Here is a 22,761-nt window from a genome sequence, read left to right as displayed (position 1 = left end):
TTGACACCACATTAACGAGCCCAAACTCAATTTCCAGAAGGTGTGTGACCATGCAGTTCAGGTGACCAGGTTAGTGTGTGTTTTATGACATACCCAACACTGATAAAGTTTAACATCTCTTCAGTTGGGCAGCAGTAACAGCCATGTGATCACTCTTGGTTTTCCATGTCAACCAGGTTAACGTTAAGCCCACCACTGAGAATAGTTACACTAAAACATGTCCTGAAGGTGGCTTGAATGTGTATTTTTTTTACAGCGTTATGTCCAGAAATGTTCTTTGTGAAAAAAGGAAAACCACCACCAACAACAAAAAGGAATTCATTGGGACTATTTCTAATAATGCTCAGTCCCTTGTGGAACACCTTTCTTTCTTTGAGTCAGGTGTGCATGGAGATTGAAGTCAAGCTCATTTCATGTACAGATGTGGGCCGTGGGATTTAGTGCATCTCCTAAATTGTGGCCTAAATGAGCTGTTTCTCCCCATAAATACTGCATGACTTCAAGTTAGGTGCCCTGGGACTTAGTGGCCAGTCCCAGAAATAAAGGATCTGGAGGAGAAGGCTCTGGGGAGATCTCATCGTGGCCTTCTAGTACTTGAGGGGAGCTTATAAGCAGGAGATGGACTGAATTTTGATACAGAACAATAGTGATAGGACAAGGAGGAATGGCTTTAAACTAAAAGGGGAAATTTAGGTTAGGTGTTAAGGGGAAATAAGGGGAAATTATTTACTCAGAGAGCAGTGAGGCCCTGGCGCTGCTGCCCAGATTGCTGTGTGCGCCCCATCCCTGGAGGTGCTCAGGGCCAGGCTGGATGGGGCTATGGGCAGCTTGAGCTGTGGGGGGCAGCCAGCCCATGGTGGGGGCTGTAACTGGATGGCCCTTAAGGTCCCTTCTAAGCAAAGCCATTCTATGATTCTATAATTCTGTGATGCCATAGAATACATGGCAACTGCTTCCAGCTTTAAGATACTGGGCTGTAAATCCTAGTCTTGGTAGCGGACTGAATGTTGCTTCGTGATGTGCCCAGTGTGCTGTGGATAAGGAATTTCAGAGCTGAAGAACAGCTGGGTGCTGTGAAACATCCATTCTTGATCCCCAGACGACGACTTCTTTTTTGTACTAATCTGAATTTTTCATTTAAAATGGAAATTATCTGAACTTGCTTAGCAATGTAGGATGTTCTCATAGCAGAGAAGCCTTAAAGACTTCCTAGGCTCTGAACTGCGTGCTGAAAATAGAGTACATTTGTGTTTATTTTCTAATCCTTTCAAAATGTTGTTGGGGTAGGGCTTAAGCTCAGCCACATCCCTTTTCATGAACATAGCTTGTTGTCTCTGAGCTTAAAGAACACAACCAACAAACAACCAACAAATAAATCCTATTACTCCAAAATATGATTAGTGTTCTGGTTGGAGTTATAAATCACCTTCATTTAAAATGCACTGTTGCTACAAGTTAGGATTTGAAAGTACAATCATGCAAATGCCATTTGCAATGTTTTCACTCTAGTAACCTTGGCAATACGGCAAACACCTTTCCTGTTTGATACATACAGTTTTGGAATTTCAATTGTAATGCAGAGAGGGAAGCTGCCAATTTGTGCCACTTCTTGAGGGGAAGAGGTCATTTCTGGGGCAAAATTTGGCTGCCGCTGGAGCCATGCCTTTTAAGTCTGCTGGATTCTGGTGCTTTGTTTTATGTTATTTTACGCTGGTTATATCCAGCTTTACAATATTTAAGCCCTTCTTATAAATCAAAATCACGGAGCATAAATATTTATCAGCAGAAGAAATAAGCTGCACAGTAGACAAGCTCAGGAATAGAAAAAGCCAAGTATTGCTTATAAAGGCAAAAACAGCGAGTTATGTTTTCATCCTGTCAAAAGTTAACGTGTAAAAGCAGTCACAGACGCAAGCACCTTAATTCCCTCTTCATTTGATATTAAACACTCCAGATCAGTGTGGATATTCATGCTGCAACTTTGGGGCTGGTGCAGGGAAAGAGTAGGGCTTCCCTTGGTTGCTTCTCCTTCCTGCTTAGCAGGCACACAGCCCTGGAAACAGCCCCCACAGTGCTGCTTGACCTGCCAATGTCTGCTGGTGGTTCCTGTTGGTGGACCTGGAGTTGCAGGTCAGCTTTGACCACTGTAGTGTTGCTACCTGCCTGGTGGGGTGAAAGGGATTCTTTGGAAGAGGCATCTCATTGTGAATGTGGTAGAGCCAGAATTTCTGCTTGTGGGTGGAAAAAAACCAACATCCTCAAGAGATGTAATGAGAAACTGACCTTCATTAATCTTTGCCCTCCCGCTAAAAAGTTGCTCTGATGTTTTCTCACACAGAAGGCTCCTCAGCAATGCTGATTTTCCAATGGCAGCCACTCTAAGAAATTCCTGTTCCCACCTTCCTCAAGCCATGGCTTTCTGCTCCTGGATGTCAGCCCTGTTCCTTGAGCTGGGCACACCTGAACCTGCTGTACTTCAGAAGGTGAGTGAGATGGCAGCACGTCAGCACCTAGAATCACAAAACCTTTAAGGTTGGAACTAAGATCACCAAGTCCAACCACCAGCCCATCCCCACCATGCCCACTAACCACGTCCCTCAGTGCCACATCTCCATGCTTCTCAAATACCTCCAGGGACAGTAACACCACCTCCCTGTGCCAGTGCAGTACAGCTCTTTCAAAGAATAAGTTTTTCCTAGTATTTTCCTAGTTCCTCAAATGTTGGAGTTAGGGATCAGCTATATGTCGTTGCTCTTGAGGCCCATCTAAACCTTTTCAGAAGGAGAGGCTCTGGCAGTTGTGATCACGAACAGCAAGCAGAAAAGTTGGAAAGGTTATGTAAGTACAGCATAAGTTATGTAAATGCATTAAGCTGCCTGAAGAGGTGGTGGAGTTTGCTCCTTGGAGATTTCCAAAGATGTGGGTCTGCCTGGACATGGGTCTGGGCACCTTGCTCCGAATGACCCCATTGCAGCAGAGGTTAGAGAGATGGACCCAGAGCTGACTTCTGATCTCAACCATTCTGTGATTCCGAAGCTGAGTGTACGTACAGAAATGGAGTTAGCGACTGGCTGAGTGCTGGGATGCGCCTGCCTGGCCGCTTCCCTGGTCCCCATGTTCTTCCCCATGTGATCACGGTAGGAGGGATCCCCTGGGTTCATGCATGGGTGGACAGAGCTTTGAAGGCAGAAGCAAGATGTCAGGAATTCCTCTGATTTACAAGAGCAAAGAGCTCTCATCATTCCTGTAGGAACAGAACACCATCACGTACCCCACTTTTCTGCAGTGCTCACTTCCTACAGAAAGATTTTACTTTGAAATGAAACACCTTTCCTGTGCCTTTTCAGTATGGGTAGGTAGCATGAACATGAAAGCAGCCATGGGCTGGGTGCTGGGGCTGTATAGGGGCCCCTCTGCCTCTGCAAGAGCTCTTTGTGTGACTGCTTTGTTTAGCATCGCCTTTTCAGACAGGCATTTTTCAACCCTTAGCATTGTTCAGGTTCTACAGCAGAGTCAAATGTTAATCGGTGTGTTGTAGTAAACTGTTTTATGGGACAATTTAGCTTGAGCTGTACCCTCTCCCTTTCCATTGTTTTTTCTCAAGGAGCACAAGGGGCTGTGTGATGCTGTTTTCCAGGTGTGAGCTCTTCTGACCACTCGCCATCCTTTCAAGCAGGGAATGCAGTTAGAGCACTAAAGTTGGAACTGGTGTTTCTCCTGTCTGTGGCATGCGGATGATCCTGTTTGCATTTGTTGGCTTTGAGTGGCAGTCATTGCTCCCCACACAGATACCCAAGTGTGACATCCATCCCCAAGGACAAGGGCCATGCTCAGGCATCTTGTCCAAAGGGGATCATGTTTTTTGCCCATCTCCTTAAGAAACCCATCCCATGTCCAACCTTCCTTGTCACAAGTGGCACAGTGCTGGACGTGGTTCCCTTGGAAAATAAATTCCTGCATCACAAAGATGAAACTGTTTTGTTCATGGCTCCCATGGACAAGTGTGTTCTGAGAAGACTGATTCAAGTCAGAGGTAAAGATGCTGCTCACACCTCAGCTGATCTCAACAGCCATCTGAAAACCCCACCAGAGGTATAAAAAGACACATCTGCAAATCAAGATGTTATTTGGACACTCTTCTCTTTGGGAAAATTCCATAAAATTAAATAGTGATAGGAGCAGGAGAATGCTTGAAGTATTGAATATGCTGCTATGTACTTTTTTTCTCCATATACTGTAGAATTTTTGTGCATATCAAGATCATTTATATGAACACTTTAACACTTTATTTTCTATTCCATTTTGTTAGCAGGATCTGAAACAGAAAACATAAGTGTCCATTACAGTATGTACAGCATCCTCCTAAGGATTTTGTTTCTGAGATCCGCAAAAGAAGTGTGTTCTTCATCAGTTAAAGCTGTCCCTTTTTAGCATTTCCATTCTCTCCTAATCCCTCCCATTGTTGGAGGTCTTCATCCAGCTGCAAAGATAATCCTTCCACTTGGAGGCCTAGGCTCCAAAATTCACCCTCTGCACAGAATTTCCCAGTCTTGATTTAATGTTTTGGATTGTGCTCAAATAAGAGGCATGGCAGCGTTGAAACAAGAATGTACAAATGCATCTTGTCTTGTGTTGGTACTGTGGAAACATTTCACATCACGAAATTCTGCAGGAAAAAGGGCTGGATGGGAAATGTCCATTTATGCTGGAAATAGGCATAGTAAATAGCTGGGCAGTTTTCTACTCTGAGTCTCAGAGGACCTGAATCTGTTCAGGGATTTCTCTCTCTCTCTCTTTTTTTTTTTTCTCCCCATCTCCCAAATGTTTAGTTTTTCTGCTTCCTTCTTTTGGCCTTCACCTGTTTGATCTTGTGGGAACAGCCATTAAAGACTGAGGAGGCCCATCAGTGAATAATTGCTAGCACCCTGTAATTGAACTAATCAGAGGTGGTTAATTGTGATGGGAAAATAAGTGTAGAAGGGCCACCACTGTGGTTTGCAGGCTGGCAATGAAGCTGCTGAGCTGACTGCTGACAAACAATGAATGAGAAATATTTGAGTTTGGGTTCTCTTCCAAGGAATTAGGTGACTCGTGGTTTGTAGCCCTATCTCTAGGCACCTCCAATCCCTGAGCCACAGCTAAGTTGCATTAATTCCAGGTTTTGTTACCTCACCATGACTTACTCCTTTTTCCAACTTGGATTGCGATGTGCCTTAGATGGAAAAGTTTTGTTGCTGTCTTCTCTTGCCTCTTGTTTATAGAAGAAGGTGTGATCTGGAATGAGGGGTTTGAAATTACTACCCCAGTACCTGAGCGGAATCTCTACAACCTGATTTCTTCTCTGTTTGGAGAACTCTACAACTTGAGTACTTACATCACTATTCTTCTGCCCTCTGGGTTGCTCTGGTTTACCCAAATATGCTGTTTGGGGTGTATTTTGTGATCCTGACCCGAGTGAGATAAGAAGGCTTTGACATGTCTTTTCAGCTGTGAGATATTCAACCAAAACTCCTACATCAGGCAGTGATTGGGGTATCACTAAGAGGCAAGGGTAGACCCTGCACAGAGCCTGGATGGCAAAACACCAAAAAGCCTTTTTTTTTTTTTCCCCTTTCTCTTCCTTTAAATTTTATAGAGTGTTCCTGTCATCCTGCCATTTCGGAAGAACCACATCCCTGCCTTCTTTTGCAGAGCTCACCCTATTCGTGCTTCCTTGGATACGTGCCTTAAGTTGAAATGATTGTTGTGTTTTGCTTTCCTCATATTCTGACCAAACCTCTAGACTATGGCTTGGATGAGCCTCTTGTGCCAGCTTTTATTGTTTGTTGACAAGAGACTTGATTTGCTTTTCTTTTTCCTTTTCATAACTGATGGATGTGAATGATAGGAGAACAATGCCCTTTTTATTTTCTCCTAAGGAAGGATCCTCTCTTGGATGAGAGCTCCTGGGTTGTTCTGTTCAGAGCTTGTGTAGAAATGTATGGAAAGATGGTAGGAAGTTTGTGGAAACTATGTTACCCAGGAGGGGAGTAAACTCTTCAAAAGGGCTGACAGTAGCAGGACTAGGGGAAATGGATCCAAGTTGAAGGAGGGAAGATTTAGGTTGGATGTTAGGGGGAAGTTCTTTACTAGGAGAGTGGTTAGGCCCTGGAACGGGCTGCCCAGGGAGGTTGTGGATGCCCCGTCCTTGGACGTGTTCAAGGCCAGGTTGGACGGGGTCCTGGGCAACCTGATCTAAATGTGTATGTTTGGTGGCCCTGCCAGGCAGGGGGGTTGGAACTACATGATCCTTGGGGTCCCTTCCAACCCGGGTGATTCTGTGATTCTGTGATATGTTGGGTGGTGGAATTTCTGGCCAGGGAGAAATATCCCTACCTAAAATACCTGAAGCGGGGATGAGTTGAGTGGTCACCTCAGAAAAGAGAAACTGAATTTGCATCACTACTGTAGATTGAAATGCACTTTTCTGCATGCTTACAGTAGATCAATTGTTCTTCTCCTCTTGCACCTTTCTCACATCATATGGGTATCTCATTAACCATTGAGCAGGGAGAAAGTAGAAAAGAGCTTTCATTCCATTCCCTCTTCTTCTTGTTCTCTCTCCCCACTGAATGTCTGCAAGACCATGAGGTTACAGCTTTGCAGAACCAGCTTTTGAAATGTCCTGAAATGATAACCATTTCCTACCTAGCCCTACCCCTCCTGGGGGGGCTTGAGCTGCCGCAGGGGATTTGCAGGATGTGGGTACCTCTGTGTATCCAAATGCCTGCTTCTCACAAAGAAACATTTCTGTTCCTCTGACGCTGTTTTTGTGTCACAGTGATCATTTTTCATTTTTAAAGACTGGCATTCCCTTCAACTATCAACTTGCCACTCCTTTCGTGTGATGTATTGGGGACCCTTTGGGGACTTCTGTGAATACCAGAGATTGCCTTCAAAGAAATTGCGTTTTTCCTGTTTTACCTGCTGGCTCTCATCACTTGTTCTTCAACCTAAAAAAATCCCTAACCCCATGAGAAGGAAACCAGACAGTGTTATGCCACCAGGATAAGATGCTAACTGTACCTTACACTGCCAAGCCTGCAAAGCATGAATTCAATCCCAATTTAAAGCTGTTTTTAAACACTTAGGCTGCCTGCACAGCTCACAGAAAATCTCGTTTGTCTGGTTTACATGTCTCTTGGTATTTGTTCCACTTCATCCTGCAGTGTCCTCTTGTCTGTCTGCTCTTGGCAAGAGAAGCTGCCACTTCATAAGCATTAGAGATGGGCTTCTCACACTGTAGACTTACAAATAATAATAGAAACCAATAATGTTCATACTGTAAAAGCAAGTTAAGAAGCAGCTGTATCTGGAAGAAGTATTCATATTTTATGAGAATCTCTGTGCAGCCAGCGAGGCACACACATAGCTGTGCTGAACAGGTGAACAAATAGAAATTTAGGCTACAAATACCATTTCCTAAACAGGAGTAGGGGCCTGCTTGCTTTTCCAGAATCATTCTTGTTTTGAACATGGAGAGAGGCGAGGAGCTCAGAAGGGTGCATGCGGGAATGCAGGTGTGTCTTCAGGTTGCATATCAGAGACATGAAGAGTGTCCCCAGGGCAGCAGGCACAGCCCTGAGCTGCTGGAGTTCAAGAAACATTCGGACAGCTTTCTCAGATACATGGTCTGATTTTTGGGTGGTCCTCTGTGGAGCCAGGAGTTGAACTCAGTGATCCTTACGGGCTGCTTCCAACTCAGGATATTCTGTGATTATGTTCTTTTCAGTGAATCTTAACAGTTATTTTCCTTATAAACATGGTGTTACACACAATCAAAAGATGTTAAAATGTGTCATATTAATGACCTGCTTCATATTCAAGTTTCGTTCTGGCATTCCGTTCTCAGCCACTAATTTAAGTAACATTTTATTCACACTTGTTAACCGTCAGGAGACTCTAACTCAGTAGAAGTGGATATTCATTGATTTCCCTTTGATAATGAATTGATACAACACTAAAAACCATTGTCAGCCTTCCTGTACCTGTTGCAGTACCTGAAAAGAGTGTGTCATGTAGGCCAGACACTTCATATCTGACAAGGATTCCTTGGGGGAATTCTTGTGTTTGATTTCAGTGGAATAAATGAGCCCCGAAAAGAGCCAGTAAAAGTATGAGACCACGAGAGCATGCTAATGTATCTGCCTAATTGTTTCCAAAACCTCTCCAGAATGCTGCCTATGGTCCAGGACTCTCCTCCAGTTAGCAGCTGAAGCCTTCAAAGACTCAGGAGTGTTACCACAGGGGAAAAAATAGTAGGGGAGCAAACAGCATAGCCAACACTCCTAAATCTGATTGATTGACCAGCTTGTCTCCTTCTCTCTGTCGACCTAAACCATGTCAAACTGCATTAGATCTTCACAATAAGAGCAGCCATCACCTGAACAGGCTGCCCAGAGAACTTTTTGGGTGCCCTATCCCTAGAGGTACTCAAGGCCAGGTTGGATGGGGCCCTGGGCAGCCTGAGCTGGTGGGGTGCAGCTCTGCCCATGACAGGGGGTTGGAACTGGATGGTCTTTGAGGTTCCCTCCAACCTAATCCATTCTATGATTTTATGAATGGAAAGCAAACAGCAGCTGAGTATGCATCTTTGGAGGAAACTGGAAAGATTTTGATCCATAAAGTCTGTTGAGGGGCCTGTTGTGTTGTTTTTGTTTTAACTCTGCTGGAAATCTTGATGGTTGGAACACACCCAGTTTGTTTTTAGAGTTGTCTGGGGAGTTGTCTGGATGTCAATGAAATTTGTAATGGCAATGGCACAGAGGAACCCAACAAAAACAGTGTTAAAGGAGGGATACTCAAGCATGAAGAATCATTTTGAATGACTTGTTTTTGCATCATCCAACCAGACTTGTTAGACGTGGGGAAGCTTCAAATTCGGGCTTTTCCTTTAGACTGCAAAATGTAAAATCTTTGTCTATGGATGTGCATGCATGTGTATGCACCCTGGGGACTGAAGCAGAAAGCCTCATGTGTGACCTACTGTGGGGAACCTGCTTCAGCTGGGAGTTGGTATAGATGATCACCAGAGGTCCCTTCCAACCTCTACAATTCTGTGATTGTGTTGTTTGATCCAAATGTTAGCTGAAATGGACACAGGGAGTGATCCATATGATTCAACTCCTTGCAGCTCTGCTGTGGGGATGCTCTGCTGGGTGCTGGAACAAGGTGGGAGCACAACATATGATCTGTGCTCATGTCTGAAGCAAGATATAAGGAGGCTGACTTTGCAGTGTAGGTCATTGAGCAGTGGCAACTTTCAAAGGCTACGAGGTGATGATCTGAGCCCCATTTCAGAGTGTGGATTCAGTCCTGTGAGGGTGGGAAAGCACCATGCTGGAGCTTGACCTTACTGGGAATCTCAGTGCACTCAGTATCTCCAAACTGAGTGATAGGTACTCAGCAGCACTCTCGTAGCACATGTTCCTTGGTGCTGCCATCAAGGCTTCTCATGTGCAGCAGCCCTACTTTAGTAACGTTACTAATTGGAGGGGAAAAACAGCATGAGGCTACAACACAATGTAAATGTCAGAATTTGGACATGGTGGACTTATTTCTGCACAGGGAAGAAGGTACTGGAGGGGCATCTGGAGGGACTTTGCATCTTACAGCCCCAAGTTGTGATCTGAAGTAATTCTAGGACAAAGCCATGTCTTAGTTAATCATGTAAGACAGTTCTGAGAGTGGGGGTAGGGGATAGCCTGCTGCTCCTCGTATTGATCAGGAATTAATGTCTAACCTTTAAAAATGCAGTGTAGAAGCTGAGTGAGATTGTGAAACCCTACTTTGTGCTGTCTGCGATCGGTTACCTCCGGGGACCCGCAGAGCTCAGGCTGCTGATTACAGATGCATTTGGAAAAACCTGAATTTTCAATTTTTCACATGAATCTCATAAAGTGAAACTGAGTCCTGCTGGGATTTATGAAAACTGGTTTGCTCTCCACTGCATGCAATACATCTCCTTTGCTAAGTTGGGAGAGCTCCGACAGGAGAGGCACCACAAGAATTATTCCACCCTCAGCAAGTTAATTGCTGCATCGTCAAGTAGTACAGTATCCATCCTGTCCCTTCTGCTTTCTCTCTCTTCTCCCCCCTGTTCCTCTCCAAGAGCTGACGTGTGATGTCTTTTATTTTTTTCTCCTTCTTGCCATCTGTTTCGTGTTTGTGACTTGGGGAGGGTGGGTGTGTGGTAGTGGAGCTTGTGATGGAGTTTGCTGGTGGAGGCATTTCTTTCACTCAGTTAATTAGATTTGTGTTTTCCTTACTCCCAGTTCTAAGGGCCATGCAAATAAGACTAAATTATGCATTAGCTATATACCCCAGTGTTTTAAATGGTCCTGTTGTTGGGGGACACCGACTCTATCCCATATTCCTCCCTTTCATAGAATTCAATTATATTTAAACTATTAACAGGGAAAGTCTAAAAATTCTATTAAAATGTCAGTTTAATAAATCTTCCAAGGTTTAATCTTTCATTTCTGGACCGGGGGAAGGGGAGGATGAATTATGACAATTTTAAGTTTTCCCAGAGCAGCCCCTGCATGTTAAATTGTCTGTAACTCTCAGCATTACAGAAATTGTCTCTATTTGTAAAACAATTTCAAGCAATGGGAGGGTGCCCAGGTTTTGTTGTGAAACATGTGGTGGCTGGGGGAATTTGGACCCAGGCTTTTGGTTTAAGCCATTACAGAGAAACAAGAGAAACAGAGCAATTCACGTCCACTCTGGAGACCATCTCCCATCCCTCTGCTGGCTCTCCAAGATAAGGATATCTGGTTCTACACCTGTGATTGGCACTCAGCATTCATACTACACAGATCATTGTCATCTTTCATTCTCTCTTCCTCCATATGCACCTGTGGAGTACCAAAGCACGTGGCACCCCATTGGGCTGAGAGCCGTGGGAACAGCTTATGTAAGGAATGCTCCGGTTGGATAACAGGGAAAGGCTCTGTGCCAGAAGGCATTGGGCTACCCAGGGCACTACCCTGAGCCATGGGAACCCAAGGAAGGTTTGGACAACCCTCCTAGTCATATGGTCTGATTTTTGGGTGGTCCTGCATGGGTTGGACTCACTGATGGCTGTGGGTTCCTTCTAACTCAATCACAGAGTCATCATACAATGGCCTGGGTTGAAAAGGACCACAATGCTCATCCAGTTTCAACCCCCTGCTGTGTGCAGAGTTGCCAACCAGCAGGCCAGGCTGCCCAGAGCCACATCCAGCCCTTGAATGCCTCCAGGGATGGGGCATCCACAACCTCCTTGGACAACCTGTTCCAGTGCCTGTTCCAGTCACCACCCTCTGTGTGAAAACTTCCTCCTAATAGCTAACCTAAACCTCCCCTGTGTCAGTTTAATACCATTCCCCCTTGTCTTATCACTATCCACCCTCATAAACAGCTGTTCCCTTTCCTCTTTATATGCTCCCTTCAAGGTTAACTTGGGTTATTCTATGACTTTTTCCTTTCCACCTCTCTGTGTGCTGTACTTCAGCCCTGACTGAATGCCAAAACCGTGTCTCCTCTGTTTTCTTCAGCTCACCCTTGATTTGAAGCTGTTCCAGTGTCTAGCACACAGGAAGCTTTCTACTATCTCCTCTCAGCATTCCTGTGCTTGAAATCAGGACTCATTTATGACCATATAAAGAGATGGCAATGTTTCAGCCCAAACAAAGAAAATCTAGCTCTTGGTCTGGCATCTCTACATCTGTAGCACAGAGGATGCAAGCAAGGTGGGTGTTTGGAGACCCAAGACATGGACAGAACATCCAGGATTGCCCTGTGATGAGGCTGCTCCCTCCAGTTAAAGATTCAAAAGCAGAACAGCAACTTGTGTGGGGTAGGAAGAGGCCTGTCATCTGGTCCAACACCCCTGCTACGAAAATGGACACTTATAGCTCCATCAGGTGCTCAGAGCCTCATCCAACCTGACCTGGAGTGCCTCCAGGGACGGGGCACCCACCCCCTCTCTGGGCAACCTGTGCCAGTGTCTCGCCATCCTCCTTACATGTCCTCCTTATATCCAGTCTAAATCTCCCTTCTTTTAGTTTGAAATCATTTCCCTGTGTCCTATCACAACAGACCATCTTGCATGAGAGTGTGAGAGGCAGGTCCGGCCTATGAAAACAGGTTGTGATTTCTGTTGGCTGTGCAGGCATTGCTCATGCGCTGGGGGCAGATCCAGGAGTGGGAGCTAACCCACTGAATGTGGGCTCTTCCAAGAATGCACACTGAGAAGCAAAATATGTCCATCTGTGGCATGGACAGAGGCTGGAGTCAATGCATTTGAGGATATTACATAGGTTTCCCCAACAACTGGGGAGCAACTCTTTGCGGGGAGCCTTGCATTGCTCCCAAAATGGAAGCGCCTGGCACAGCACACAGAAAGTCCAACTCCTCATCGTGATTCCTTCTTGCAACCACATTTTCAACTTCTCTCTGACGTTTAAGCCCAGGAGAGTGGAATTGCCGCATCCCAGCCCCAGGAATAGAGAAAGTCAGTGACCAGCAAGAAGGGTCTAAAAGTTCTTGGTACCTTCTGGAGAGAAAGAGGAGAAAAACAATTTGATCCAATGGCTTGGTCAGCCTGATTGCAGAGATTAGCTGATGTCAGGCTGTAGGGAAAGCGTGTGGGGTGCAGTGCTTTGTTTGGGTGAATAAACCATGCATGTTCATGGAATATTAATTAATAATAAATGAACACGCATGAATTATTCATGCTCACAAAAGCAAATTTGCCCTGAAGGCATAACACAAGACAGGTTTTAAGATTTTTTTTTTTTTCCTTTTTTTCAAACTGGGGGACGGATTTGTATAGAGCATAACCGATTGGTGGTAATTTGCATCCAAACACAGTGTGACTGTCACAGCCCCTGCTCAGCCACTGTATCTCAGCACACTGCACAGGCGCTCCCACTCCCACTAATGCTATTTTAGTCATTCATTTGTCTTCCAAGTTGCATAGAGGGACCTACTTGCTCTGAATCCCATTTGACTCCAGCAGGCCAAAAGCGCTCCCCTGGGGTAATGCTGCTGCTGTTGCAACAGGGATGGATTTGTCCCCTCACGTTCGTTCTGCTGACAGATTTGTTCCACCAGCGTGTAGTGCAGATGTCTCATACATGATGCAGGATGTCAGGTAAGATTTGAAGCAGCAAGCAGACACAGGAAATGCTGCTTCTGTGTTTTAACTCGAAATTATGCTAAAGATGCCATAAGAACCTTTTGCTGTGCCAGTGTTTGTTCTTCTTGTCGAAAAAACAAAACCTGTAAAATGAATTTCGATAAAATAATGTCTTTATGTCTTGATGAAGAGCCACCATGCCATTGGAGGCTGCCCATGACTTAGGGGATATCTTGACTCCACTTTGAGCTTGTGTTCACCGACCAGAAATGGCTTTCTGCCCATAAGGAGCTGCATGTGGGACAAGTGTCACCCTGGGGCTGTCGTGTTGTTTGCTGGACTCTGTAATTGCTGACTTGCAGGGACCAGTGGTGTAATGGGCTGAAGCAATGCACAGAAATATGAGCGAGCATCTTGTCAAGTTCCTGGTTCTGCTTCTGGTATTTGAAGTGAAATGCAAAGATGTTCAGGTCATCAAAGATTCTTGGGCTGCCATCATAGAATCATAGAACGGCTTGGGCTGGGAGGGACCTCAAGGATCATCAAGTTCCAACACCCCTTCCACAGGCAGAGCCACCAACCTCCAGATCTGGTATTACACCAGGCTGCCCACCATCCAACCTGCCTTGAGCACCTGCAGGGATGGGGCACCCACAGCTTCTCTAAGCAGCATTGCAAGTGCCTCACCACCTTCTCACTGAAAAATGTCCCCTGACATCTCACCTATCTCCCCTCTTTTAGTTTAAAACCATTCTTCCTTGTCCTATCACTGTCTACCTGTGTAAAATGTTGATTTTCTTCCTGCCTATTAGCTCCCTTTATATATTGGAAGGCCACAATGAGCTCTCCCCTTTATCATCCAGGCTTATGCTGAGATATGTTCCCCATCTATCCACATCACCATATTAGTGCCTATCCAGATACTCGTACTATGCCTTTCCTTAAAGATGTGGGCAAAATGTGGAAGCTGGACCTTGCTTCCTGCATGGTGGGTGCACTGCAGCTCTCTCTGGGTGATAAAACCTGTCCCTAATATTCTTCCCAGCTGTCTGGGTGGTGCATGTTTGTGACACGGTGGCTGAAGTCCTTATTTTGGGTGATCTGCTGGGGAAAGGGCTGCTGACAGCTCCAAAATTGGGTCAGGACCTGTGGAAGAGGAGAATGGTTTGAAGATTTGCTGGGTGCCTCCAGGGGGCTGGGAGGGCAGGAGAAATACGGTGTTTGTCAGCCTCCTGGACATCATTTCATGGGAAAACTTAAAGGAATGTTAAAAATAGAGGTGAGATCCCCAGACACAGCTCAGGTCTGCTATGAATCTGGCCTCAAACCATTAAAATGATCTTAAACTCCTTTTTATTTCTTTTCCTATTTTTCCCCCCAGAAGCCTGCACTGACTTCCTCAGCTAATAAAGATTGGGGCCATAAACTCTGCTGTGTTGTCCCAGCAAGGCCGTTCCTTTTGCTAAGCTTCTTCCTCCTGTCTTCAAGTTCCTGTTACTACAGTTTTAGTTTCTACATTTGCAGCAATCCTTCGTTGCTGAGCTGCTGCAGTTTGATCCCTGCTTTTTATCCTGATTCCATAACAAACATGTTGTAAAGCCTCTGCTGCTGGTCTGCAGACGGTTTTTCCAGGAAAAGTGTTTCATGTATTACAACTTAAAACACGGGTGGATTTATTAGGATTTAATGTATTGGGAGCTAAGCCTTTGGTCTCCCTTTTCATATGGTGGTGGAGGCAGACAGATGGGAGCGATTTGAGTAATTTATATGTTAAGAAGTAATAATCTTTGCAGCCATTTTATCTGCCCAAATGCTTTTACCTTTGATCTTTCTGTTTTCGAGAAACACCTTGTGTTTTTTTTCCATACTTCTTTGCCTGCCAAAGACAAACATCTCTGAAGACTCCTTTGAGCACTTCCCTCAGCTGAGGAGAAGTGATGTCTGTTTGTCACCGCCCCGTCCAAATGCCTCCACACTTAGCTGCAAAGCTTCTTGGTATTTAAGGGCAGAACAGCCAAGGGAAAAATGCTCTCCAGAGCTTGAAAAGTGCATTGTCCTCTTGCAATGGAAATCTGTAGCCCTAGGTCTCGTGGTATTTAGAAGTCAGTAGATTTACTAATTAACGTTGCTCACTCAATTAAAAAGCCCTTGATCTGAGCCCACCAATGGATTTTTGGTATCTGTAAAAATCTTTGCCTTGTGTCTGAAGATTTAGCGATTTCTTTCTTTACTTTCAGACCAAGGCTCAGTGGGAGGAGACACGGGTCAACAAAATGAGCTTTGGTGCTCCACTGGTCTGGCTGCAAAGGCTGTCCTGGGCTGCAGCTGGGAAGGGGCTTAACTGCAATAATTTACTAGGCTAGGTAATTACTGGATTAAGGGTGAGTGTTGTAGCACTGGGGGATGGCACTGACTGAAGATAAGGTTCTGTTAGAAGAAGGCAGTAGGGCCAGAGGAAGAGTGGCAAAGTCATTCATGATGCCTCTTTTTGAAAGGTCCCACAGCTTGGGGAATGAGGCAGATGCCAGCTAAGTTTTACTTTATTCTATTTGGGCTATATCCAAGGAAGCTAGGAAGAGAAGTATTTTTATTTCACCAGGGTAAAGACTATCAGTACTACACTGCCTCTCTTTCACCTCTTGCTATATATACATGCTTGCAAGAAGGCTCTTCACAGCCCACTTTGTTTGTGTGTTAATTGTTTTCTCTGTCTGGCACTTTTCATCTGTTGAGTCTGTTGTTGTTGTTTTCCAGTGGTAAATTCAAGCTGAGCATCACATGAACTGGTCTTGTTTTTTATGGGAAATTCAAATAAAGTTTTCTCCATAAGAAAAATCCCTGAAGTGACAGACTAGATGAAGACATTTTATCCTAAGAACATAAGCACAGCATGATGCACAGATCTCTTGAGTTGACAGAAGCCCAGCTCTCTGTAGCATTAAGGCTTATTTCAGGGACTTCCTTAAGAAATTTAGGCCCATATATGCCCTCCATTTAGAAATCTCTTTTTCTCTTGCAAGGTTCACTATCTTGCTGAAGTCATGAGCCATAATAAAATCTCTGATCATGCTCCTTTTTTTAGAAATGCTTCCATCATCATTTGTCTTATTGTACCACATTCCTTCATACTTTGCAGCATGGACATCCCTTATTAGCCTTGTGTGGGTAAAGTCTCTAAGTTTTGGGTGCTGTGGATGGCAGTGATAGTAAAGTGTGGGTGATTGGTAGGCCTGTGAAGTGTGCAACCCCTAAATCCTGTTTTAATTCAGAGGATTGCCAAGAGAAACAGTGGATGGCGCACATCACTGGAGGTGTTAGAAACATTTCTTCTCAGAAAGATGCACTGGCACAGCTACCAAGGGAGGTGGTGGAATCACCATCCGTGGAGGTGTTCACACACTACAGAGATGTGGCACTGAGGAACACAGTTTAGTGGGCATGGTGAGGATTGGTTGACAGTTGGACTTGGAGATCTTAGTGGACTTTTCCACCCTTCATGATTCTGTGGTTCTTTGATTCACATGCTGGGTGCATGCAGGCTGATGCAAGCGCATTGCAACCACACACCCACCATGCAGACACAGCAACTGTATGCATGAAGGTATGCAATGCCAATGCTTCCCATGCACCTCTACACCCTTCAGAACTTATAGAGATGAAATTATTCCCATGGTGTTTATCATAGAATCATGGAATCATTAAGATTGGAAAACACCACTAAGATCATCAAGTCCAACCACCAACTCATCACCCTCATGCCCTCTAAACCCCTGCGCCCATTATTTCCTCTGAAGTCTTTGCCCATAGCAAGGAGTTTGGAGCTAGATGATCTCTGAGGTTCTTTACAAATCAAGCATTCTGTGATTCTATGATTTACCAAGCAGTGTCATTGCAGAGCTTACCTGCTGTGTACATGGAACTGCCCAACGTTGAGGTGGGAAGGAGATAGAGGTGAAATCCAGCAGGAGCAGAGTGGCTGGAAGGAAAGGCAAAGCTCTGAAATCTCAGTTCTAAAACCGAAGTGAAAGGGTAGGCGAGGTGTGAGCAGCCCATGCCTCCACAACACGTCTCCCACCTGGTTTCCCCCTCAGTGGCTGAGCTCTGAAAACCTCTTGGGGAAACCATCAGCCCTGGGAGGCTGCGTGGGTTTAAAGTTGAGAAATGCAGTTCAGAGATGATTCTCTTTTGCTTGCCATGCGGTTGTCTTTTTTTTCTATGCTTCTCGATTGGAGCGGATGTGACTCGTCTCATCAAATTGGCATCCGCAGAGTAGATGCTGATTGCAGCAGCAGTCACCCAGGGCTCCCGAACGGACTGCAGGGATTGAGCCAAGGCAGCTGAAGGAGTCCAGGGCATGATTCATCTCTGCTTCCACTCCACGTCTAAAATAGGTCTGGAAAGTTCAGCTCAGAAAGTGCCGATTTTTCTCTGCTGGCTGTGAAAGATGCTGACGGTGGTCAGCTCAGCTGTAGTCCCCGTTGTGGACATCCATGTCATCAGGTGGATCCTATCCAAATGGCTCCTGGATGGGTTTTTGAGCAGTGCTCAGCACATGGGGCATGTCTTTGGTTGCTGCAGATGTTCCTTTAGTATGAATAATACCAACATGTTCGAGGACACATATTCTCTCATTATTCTACCTCCATGTACATACTCTTACATCTACCACAGGTTGATACATATTTGCTAATATAAGAAGACTAAGGGTAGGGGGGCCGGGTGGGTGAGCGTGCAGTGCTTGATATGAATAGGGTGAGATAGGCTGATATCATCAGACAACAGCATTTCTGCATCCTGATTGATTGAGGTGCTCTGTTTCCACATTAACTTGCAATAAAGTGCTCTCTCATGCCGATACGCATTCATCATGTGCAATTGTGGAGACTGTTTATAACTTAATTTACTCCGAGGTAATGATGATTATATCTAAATATTTATGGAGAGGTCAGTGCAAGTAAATTTCTCAGTAATTCTGTTTTGCTTTTCTTTTCTTTCTCTTTTCTTCAGCCAGCCAAATTATCTCAATGCTCCCTACAGACCTTCTGCTAATTCCTTTGTTTGCAGTGACAGTTAGTGGAGAAAGAAGGCTGATTAACTGCAGGCTGCCTCTGTGCCGAGCCAGCCAAGAGTCTAACCAGAGGTGTATGGCTCGTCTCTCCCTTTTAATTTTGAACTGCAGGGAAGTCATGGGCCAGAGCTGTCTATTAGAATATATCTAAATCATGCATGTGTTTGTGTGTGCTAGCAGCACAAGCTTCACACCAGTGCTTTCACAATTGATGCTCTCTGCAGTTGTGAAAGCGGGCAGCACTACGATGGGAGCACTGGTTGTTCTTCCTCTGCCGGTGATTTTTTCAGTTCAGACCATAACTGATCATCTTTGAGGTGGATTATATACACCTTAGAGTGCCAGTTAATTTTGGAGTGTGGGCATTTCCCCATTTCTTCTATTTGCTCTTTGTGCTTTTTATCTCATAAGACACACAGCACCACGGAGGTTCCATCGCTTCTGATGGGATTTAGCCCTGTGGAGCTGTGGTCTGTAGGCATCTCACAGCCTCTCTGCTGATATGAGGGCTAGATGAGCTGGAATTCATCTCCCAGGAATTCCTGGAGGCAACATGGAAAATGGACCACTGTGTTATCTCAGAGAGAATAGGAATTCCACAACATTGATATGAAAGAGCTGAGAGGATGTTTCATTTTGATATCTTACAAGAAACATCTGTTGAGCACCATGCTTCTTGGCTCTCCTCACCCCAAACACAGAGCTCCAATACATCACCACCTTCTTTTCCTTCTCCTCTGTTGGCCATGTTCATTGTCTTTGTGTAGCTCAGAGTGCTGTGCTTGGTGCAGAACTGGTTGCTATTCGTATGCTCCCACCCATCAGTGCTCCATGTGACTTTTAAGACCTCCCCTCACCCTACCTTGACTGCTGCTTGACTTTGCCTTTGACTTGTTGGTATCCTTCATACACGCTCCACATTTTCTTCTGCTTTTCCCTTTTCTCAGTTGTATTTTCCCTGGAGGAGCAGTAGAAGCCCAGCCACCACGCATTCCCTGTGCTACACCATGCCAGAGGGATACCAAAACTCAGTGACTGGAGCCAAATGATTGTTCCATGTATCTGTGCATCAGTGATTTGGGGTGAGTATGCATTTTCTGGTGCTCCTCAAAACATTGGATTGTCCAGCTTCAGCTGCCTGGGTTCAGGTGGAAAATGGTCCGGTGCCATCCTGCAGCTCAGCCTTCATGGTGCTGAGGAAGGCAATTGTGTAAATCCACTGTAAGCCTGAATCAAACGCTGCAAGAGGGAAGAGATATTGAAGTATATTGAACCACAGAGGAAAAAAGTCTAAGTGCAATCTGCTCCATTAAAAATTTCATAGGCCGTTACTTTTACAATGCAATTAGCTTTGCAATTTCGATGCTATTGGAAGACCAGCACAGTGGATAATCAGGAGCAGAAATGCCTGTGAAGGTACATTTGCAGAAAACCTTCAGGTTTTAGCTATCTTTCACATGGTGTGTTCCTGACTGCACTCACATGTCGATGACTGTTGTTCAGGTTGGACATTAAGGAAAATTTATTCTCCATAAGAGTGGTGATGCAGTGGCACAGCTGCCCAGGTGGTCATCATCCCCTGGAGATGCTCCAGAACTGTGGAGATGTGGCACTGAGGGACGTGGTCAGTGGGCATGGTGGGGTGGGTTGATGATTGGACTTGGTGATCTGAGTAGGCTTTTCCATCCTTAATGTTCCTATGATGCTGTTGTTCTTTCCTCCTTCACTCGTGTCCATTTCTGCAGTTTTAGCAAGCAATCTCTGGCCCCATGCAGCTGCTCAGGGTCTGCCAGCAGCGGGGGCTTTGTCAGCAGTTTCCCACATCTGATGCTATAACTTTGGAGGAGTTAATGCTGACATGTAAAGCAGTGAGAGGGCTTTTCATGTGAATTCTGATGAAAAGAAAAGGATCCCAAGAGCCACATAAACATCTTTCCATGGCTGAATGCTTCATACACAGTTTATGTTTTGTTTTTAATAGAAAGAGCAAAGTGATTTTTTAAATTTATTTTGCTTACTGCAAGACTTAGGGAAAAGTTCCCATTTCTTTGAGGAAAGGCCTGACTCTGGTCCTTGTTGACTGCAGCATGCATTGGCTGCCACACATCACAACTACATTGAGGTGCTCCTGGGCAGAGAAATGTTTTGGCTTTATTTTTATCACAACACATTGCATTTCATTGTGAGGACTCTCAGCCCTGCTGAAGCAGCAGAAGGGCTTTAGCACCAAGTTTATGAGACTGCTGAGATGCAGACCTCAAACCTAAAAGCAGCATCTCCATGCAGGAATCCTCATGAGCTCTACTGCGACACCACATCTCTGTATGTCCCAGTGCCCAGACCTGGCAAACTTTGGTGGAAATTCATGGTGTGTATGGGGATAACCTTGCCCAACACAAGCTGTGGACAAATAGAATCAAAGAATCATTAAGATTGGAAAGGACCACTAAGATCATCTAGTCCAACCATTAGCCACATGGTGTGGATCAGGGAGCTTGTTCAACTGACAGCAAGTCCCATAAAAGCCTGTGTTCCTTCCCCCACCCTGAACCCCAGCTCTGCAGCATGCAACCACACACGAATCACTGATGAGATCTTATTCCTTCTGGCTGAAAAAGATAAATTTCCTTAAAAGCCCAGACCCTGACATTTCAGAGAACCAGAGCTGAACACAAAGAATGCGTATTGTTTCTAAATAGATGCATGAATAACAAGAAAAAAAAAAAAAAGTCTTATATTTTTTAGGCAATCTCACAATTTCAAAAACTGACTCATGGTTTTTCTCATGCTTCGTGGTGACATTGCCAAGCTTCTGTTGTCAGACTGCTGAAAAGCTTGTTCACTTTCATCCAAATACCAAAAAAATGAGCAAAATCAGATCAGTTTCCTTGTCTCCGAAATTTGGACAGAGGTTGCATCTTTTTTTACAATGCTGTGCCTTAGAAGAAGAAACAGGGGCAGGAAACTGAGCTTCAACACCCAGAGGCCTTCTGTTATCCCTCTTCCAGTCTGTCTCCTCACAACCTTTGCCTTATAAAAAAATATAAAATCATAATTCGACACAATCCATTTCTGAATGTGAAACAGCATTGTAACATAGGCTACCATGAGGCTTTTGGGGTTCTAACGTGCACAACATAGGAACTGTTCTGGAATGATTCCCACCTGAGAAGAGGTGCCTCCACTCCTGACGTGGTCTGTTCCTCTCCACACAGGTGTAGCTGAGCTCCCTGAACACAGAGGATCCTGCTAGCAGAGATTAAATCAGGGATTTTTGTTGTCACTGTCTCTGCAGGCAGCCTGGTGCTGCTGTGAGCAGGGTGTGCAGTGCATGCACACTGCTGCTGGAAACCATCTCACTAGGCTATCAGGCCAATTGTTGGACAACCAGATTTTCCTGGTGGGAAATCAGTTGCCAACAGGTAGCAGGTGGTATTTTCTTCCCTTTTCTCTAGAGTAAAAGGCTTTGGGAATGGGAAGTGAATACCTTCAGCGTTCCTCTCCTGCAGCTCTTTCTAATGGGCAGCAGTATGGAGTTGGCACCAGCAAAGCCGTTTATTTGGAAAAAGAGAGAAGAAATGAACTAAGAAAATAGTGTCTCTAATAGTTCAAGACAGGGGCAGAACATCCACAATTTACAGATACTATGGCCACTGCAAATACAGCCTGGATTGAGCCTCAGAAAATGAGGAGGTTCTGTTTTCTGTTGAAGGCACCAAAGCATCTCCCTTTAATGTCAGCAGGAGCAGTACATACCTAGAGAGCAGCTCATGCAGGCAAAGTGCCACTCAGGAGGTGCAGCTCACTCATCAAACTGCAGAGGGCACAGGACATGGTTTGCAGTGGGCTTTGGCTGCTGTGGGCAGCAGTGCACACGTAGGATATGGAGGCATCAGTCCCTGCTGATGAGCACCCGCTGCTCTTCCAGGGCTGGCATGAGATGATGGGCCTTGTGGGTGGTGTGAGGGGGAAGAAAATATGCTCAGAGGCTGAGGTCCCTGGGGGATGCTTGATCCTATGCACCCATTTATCCACAGGAGTTTGTGTGCACAAAGGCTTTCTGTCTTCCCTGGAGATTAGCGATACTTGCTGCTTTCCCCAGCATATAATATTGGTTTGACAACTGTAGCTAACTCGTGGTTCCACTTATTTTTCCCATTATCTAGGAGTGCTGTGTGTGAAGGAGCACAGATCGTGTTTATGCCTACAGATCTCAGATGCAGACAAAGGCAAAGCAGAAATGTCCTTCTTCCCAGCCACTCTCAGTGCTCCAAGCTGGAGGCTTCAGACGAAATGATGGGCATGGGGGTTTAGAGGGTATGAGGGTGATGAGTTGGTGGTTGGACTTGATGATCTTAGTGGTGTTTTCCAATCTTAATGATTCCATGATTCTATGATAAACACCATGGGAATAATTTCATCTCTATAAGTTCTGAAGGGTGTAGAGGTGCATGGGAAGCATTGGCATTGCATACCTTCATGCATACAGTTGCTGTGTCTGCATGGTGGGTGTGTGGTTGCAATGCAC

General features: G+C 45.1%; 1 protein-coding gene across 1 annotated transcript in view; it reads left to right on the top strand.

Annotated features, from left to right (window-relative positions):
* XYLB (xylulokinase) overlaps window positions 1-22,761 on the top strand; it is a 159,801-nt gene that overhangs the window by 110,831 nt on the left and 26,209 nt on the right. The window contains exons 22-23 of the transcript XR_007378216.1: window positions 2,339-2,483; window positions 19,181-19,315. The gene's annotated coding sequence lies outside the window, so the exon portion shown is untranslated. The remainder of the gene's footprint in view (window positions 1-2,338; window positions 2,484-19,180; window positions 19,316-22,761) is intronic.

Source organism: Lagopus muta, chromosome 7, assembly GCF_023343835.1.
Source record: "Lagopus muta isolate bLagMut1 chromosome 7, bLagMut1 primary, whole genome shotgun sequence".
Classification (NCBI taxonomy): domain Eukaryota; kingdom Metazoa; phylum Chordata; class Aves; order Galliformes; family Phasianidae; genus Lagopus; species Lagopus muta.
This window is presented reverse-complemented; position numbering and strand designations above follow the sequence as displayed.